The sequence below is a fragment of the Triticum aestivum genome, chromosome 2B, assembly GCF_018294505.1.
Source record: "Triticum aestivum cultivar Chinese Spring chromosome 2B, IWGSC CS RefSeq v2.1, whole genome shotgun sequence".
Lineage (NCBI taxonomy): Eukaryota > Viridiplantae > Streptophyta > Magnoliopsida > Poales > Poaceae > Triticum > Triticum aestivum.
In genome coordinates this window covers 155,721,601-155,727,380 of record NC_057798.1, presented here as the reverse complement: position 1 = coordinate 155,727,380, position 5,780 = coordinate 155,721,601, and positions in this window count along the sequence as shown.

Genomic DNA, 5,780 nt, shown 5'->3' with positions numbered 1-5,780 from the left:
ATGACATCATTCTTTTGGGAATATCAAAAGAGTAAATTTAACTTCTCAGCACACATGCATTTTTGACTGCTCTTTATGAACCAGAACATAAGAAAAACAAGAGTACCCACTGCCAGTTAAAGATTAGCCAGATTAACACAAGTGAATTTTTGTCCTGTTCAGTGATATGCATTTCATCAGCTATAGCTTCTCGCCATTACTGTATGTACTGATACTCCAAATGGAAATGAAGCGTTCAAAGTGGACAATTCTCGCCATATGGCTTGATTACCATAAAATTTACTACAAATCTTGACCTCTGTTGCGTTACAGTAATTTCCTCGAGATTATCTTATTAGCATAGACTGAAGAGAGGTTCATCTTATTAGCATGCTATCGTTTTTACAACCTAACAAAAATGGTGAATTGTTGAACTTCAGACTTCAATGGAGGTGCACCGGATGAACCGGAGGTGATCATTTTGGACTGCACGGATTTGGACTATGCACGGATGTCCTAATTCTGTTAGGTCCAATGGGCCCTGCTTAATACATCAAACAACCACATTTTTTCATGCATTATGATGACTGATCCTTGTAAACTGCATTACATATAATATTTATAAAGCTCTCTTCTTGTAACCATTGTATATGCATAATCGAAAACCAACCCTTAATTAGTGGCACAAACACACTGACATCCAAAGAATGGATTAAGTGCTAGGGAGAAGGGAGGGCGAAGATGAAGGCTCTGCTATGTAGGTGGCCTTGATGTAACTAGAGCATTCTTTGGTCATGTTAGAGACTTATTAGTGATAGAGCAGTAAATTATTTTGTTAGGATAATAAATTGTGTGTTACGTTCTTTTATACGGATGATTTTAATCCCAAGGTAGGAGTGTTCGTACAAGTGGAACTATGACCTCTCATGCAATGTTTAGAAAAAAAATTAGGCTTCTTTGGGTTTCTGATGTATAACATTGAAAAAAACATAATTGGGTATCAGTCGACTTACTCGAATTTGTGGTGTGAGGTTAGTGACATTGGGAATGACTTTGGCAATTTGGCATACTTGGAGGAAACTCATGCAAATTTGGAGTGGGGCTGTGAATAGCAACGGTTGTTTGGTGGTCTTGGAGAAAATATGGCAGATTCGGAGCAGGGGTGACAACATAGCAAGCGATAGCGCGATGACCAAAGAGTTGTAGCGCAAAGCTAGCTATAGATTCTTTTTGTTGGCCCGTGGCAACGCACGAGCATTCAACTAGTACGTATAGAGAGGACTCGACACGCTAGCTAGCTAGTAAGCAAATGAAGGAAACCATTAAGTATAGAAGATCGTCATGAACATATACAGAGAGAAGTGATCGACCTCTCCTTCTCCGAGAGATTGGTTGAACAACAAGTTTTCATATATCTATCCAACGCTACTGGCTACATATATACAATATAAGATCTGTTACAATCCCCTAACATCTGAACTCAAGTTCCACATGGTATTTTCTGTCTTTATCGATGACGTGGTCAAGAAAGAATCCCGCCAATTCCCCTTGAATTGCTCGTATGCGATCTTGTGGTAGGAGTTCATCCCGCATCTGAAACATCTAATTTGAAGAAGGGGGTCAATACATATATATGAACGAAACTCAACACAAATGATGGTAATAAAATAAAATTGTGAATATTATTGCTTACGCACTTCATATTATTTTTTAGAGTAGCCCCGCTAACAGGTCGTGTGGTGGATGAACTCGCAAATGTAGTATCCACAGTAATTATTCCCGGGTTCCTGCCACAACCATTTTACAAGAAAAATAGGTCAATCAAACTTATAAGCAAGCATCCTAAATGGTATTGATGAAACTAGCTAGAATCAATGGGAGATGCGCGGAACTAGCTAGTAGTACTTACTTTCAGGTGTTAAATCACAGCTCCCCCGGCAGTCCTAGACCTTCTGCGGTGATCTTTTTCCAAACCTTGGCAGACAAAGAAAACATTTACTTGATATCAGGAAATGAACAAAGTTGCCAATATGGTGTGGTAATGATCAATTGAACTTACTTCTCGAGCATTTTAGTCATGGTCGCATACTCCTCGGGATCTTTTCGTCTCGAGTCTATGGCGGTTACTAGTCCCTGCTCAAGCTTAATCTCTAGTAGAATAAAGTGGAAGCTGCGCACGCATGCATAACTAATCAATTAAATTACTATAACCTCGAGTAATAAGGGAAACCGAATATGCACAAGACAGTAACACTCACTTGAATTCGTAAGGAAAGACTATTGTATCTTTGTTTTGATTTCGAGGTAGCAATCGTAGCAAGTTGGCCTTGGTTTTGTTTGGCATCATGTTTAACATTTCATTCATTTATGAGATTTGTGTTAATGAACCCAATATCACCGATTTGTCTTTTTTTTAATCCGGCGATCTTCAATCTGCATAATATAGTGAGGACAATTATATATACATGCAATGAAAGAGCTGAGCTATATAGAGAGACTTAATTACAGAAGTAGTACTTACAGAAAGTACCAAGTGATGATTACTTTGTCGAGGGCCTTTTGATTGAAAAACTGGAAGAAATCCTCATATGGAACAGAAAACAGATCAATTTCAACGTGGTCGTGCTCCTCTTTAACTCTCAGCGTCAAAGTATCCTTCCCAGACCTGCTGCAGATGTCCATGTACCAATCATGGAATCTTCACATCATTGTTGTTAGAGGAGGATGACCAGGTTTGACGAGAGGCTTCCCGTGACGGTATTTGAATGTGTCCACCTCCATTGTATTAAAAAGTGCATCGTCAGGCATGTAATCTTCAGGATTGGTACCGGGCACCATCCCGGGAAGATTAGCGACGATATCGCTATACACCTTGAGCGAGGGGCACGATTGCTTCGCTTGTTCGCCGAGCCGGGGAATTTTTTCCCACTTCTTTATTCTGCTAACCTTCGATCACTGCAAGTGCTTCCTGACCGATCCGCTTCTTTATATGTCCTTTCAATAATGCGGTCAAAGTTGGTTTGCGGCGGAGGTAGTGGTGCTCGCTTCAGGGCATCCAAAGTGCGCTTCACTTTCACCGGATCTATCTTCTCCTCCGGAGGTGGATGTTTCTTAGCATTTGCGTTTCAAAGAAGTCCTTCACTTGGGCTTCACATATCTTCTTGTTTTCCTCCTCGCACATCTTGTATGGTAATTTCTCTAGAGGCTTGAGAGAAGGACCGGATCTATATTGCCTCCCGCCTCTGACTGTACTGCTAGACGTCGGAGCAGCCCGAGCGGCTGCGGCTGTCTTCTTTCATTGCTTACGAGGCTGAGAAGAAGGAGGCGGGCTGCTCGGACGCGCCAGAGCAGGCGGAGAAGGATGGGGAGTACTGCCGCCCTCATGCGCCGGAGCAGGAGGTGGAGTGCCCTGATCACTCGCCGGAGGAGGAGGAGGCGGAGGAGGTGGCGTGCCCAGCTGACTCGCGAGAGGCGTGAAGTTGAGAAGCTTGATGTGCTCCTTCTGCCATAGACATGGAGTTTTCAGAGCAAGACCTAGCTGAGTCTTCCCTTCACTTGTAGGGTGGTCAAGCTGGAGCTCCTCAAATCCCTCTGTTATTTCATCCACCATCACAACAACATTGCCTTGTGGAATCAGAAGGCAGTGAAAATTTGCGTTGGGTGAAGGAGGGAACACAGAGCCGACAGCCGCCTTGACTATGAGGTTCTTCCATTGCGTCATAAGCTGGCACTGGTGTGAATCCGTGGTAGCATCCATGGGGTAGCTAGGACCCGTGAAGTCAGGCTGTTGAATGAGCTCGATGGAAGCCACGCTGCTTCTCTGCTGAGATGGCGGAGTAGATTGGGTAGGATCTCGCTGGTTCTCAATAGCTTGCCATTCCTCTAGCTTTCGTACCCTTGCCTGAAGATTTTGCAGTTTGCTCAGCTCCACTTTCCTCCTCCTCTCTTGGGTTTTGTAACCACCTGCGTTGGGAAACCCAACCTTCCACGCAACGGAGCCTGGCATGCCTCGTGTTCTTCCAGGGTGCTCAGGATTCCAGAGGGCCTGTGTGAGCTTGTTGTTCTCTCTGTCAAGAACAAATGTCCCTTCCTGTGCTGCCTTGATTGTTGCCTGAAGCTTTGTGATGAGTGTTGCAAGTTGCTCGTCTGTCCAACATCACTTCCCTATTTTAGGGTCCAAAGTTCACCAACCCCGAAGAACCAAGTCCTTGAACGGTCTGGCCAGTGCAATGTCTCTGGTTCGACCCCTTTAGCAATCAGGTATATCTCAGCCTTGTCCCACAAATGCTGGGCTTTGAGGTAGCCACCTGACCCCATGCGATGGTGATGCTCCTTCTTTGCAACATTTATCTTGTTTGTCGCTGACATCTTCTTAGTCTTCTCTGATGTCTTGTGGGCCACAAATTTGGCCCAGTGATCTCTTATGTTCTCAACTCGTCCGGTGAATTCTGGAATCTTGTTTTTGTCGACATACGTTGATTTCAACTCATTCTTCCACCTCCTGGATAGACCTGCCATCTTCTTGAGAGCGTGAGCCTTGACCAATGGCTCTATAACTGGCTTATCTGAATCCTCCTCTACTGGTAGGGTGAATTTTTCCTTCAGGCGGTCCAAAGATCATCGTTTTGTCTATCTTCGACATAAGAAACTTGAGGGTCTTCCTTCTTAGGCTTATACCATTGGTGGATGCTGATCAGGATCATGTCCCTAACAAGAACCCCGCACTTTGCAGAAAATGCTTCCATGGTCCCGAGGGGTTCAATCCGTTGGCCATCATGCGTGATTTCTGTGGTCGTGAACCTTTCATCCTGGCGCAACTTTTTCTTCGGGCCTCATCTCGTTACCGAAGTTTTTCTCGAACCGGAGGGCTATAAAAGAAGAAAGAAGAGTTAATATTTGTACATACCAAAACAATTAATGCATCAATTAGCTAGTCAGCACATGCTTAATATATATATTTATATACATACATACATACATACATACATATATATATATATATATATATATATATATAATATACCTCGCCGGACTTTGCAACAGCTGATCCCGACTCCATTTGGTCACCGGAGCCGTCATCACGGTCACCGGAGCCACCATCATGATCATGACATTCCTCCTCCATTGTTCGATCACAGTAGCCTGCTTCCTCTCCTCACAGACAATCGAGGTCGTTGAGAAACGACAAGACATCACCTCCGTCGCAGATTATGTCCCCCAAATATCTCTTCTTGTTCGAAGTCTCTTTGTTGATCCATAGTTTCTGCAAATATTACAACATGGAAATTAGTATACAAACATGAGAGATGGATATATGAATAGTGGCAAACATAGACCTAGCTAGCTAATCACAACACTTCTAGGGTTTGGGGTGGCCTAGACAACACTCTTTTAACTTGGTAAATTTGGGTGGCCTCGATGCTTCTAGGGTTTGGAGTGGCCTCGGCAACGCTTCTAGGGTTTGGCCTGGACCGCCTCTCTCATGAATGTCTGACATCCGGACCACCTCTCTCATGAATGTCAAACAAGGGATTTAACAAGATGGCGCCATTGTGGATGTGTAGAAAAAATGGTCCCTATTTTTAGTGATCTCATCTACCCTTCTATATGTCACGTTGTCTAGTGTCAAAGGATTCAATACTTTGACACAAGAGAACATGCACATATAGAATGGTAGATGAGATCAGAGAAAAAATAGGGATCAACTTAATTATGCACATCCATAATCAGGGCATTCTTGATAAATCTATTATAAATCTCGAGAGAGTTTGTCGGCTAGGGGCGGGAGGGGGTACGAGATC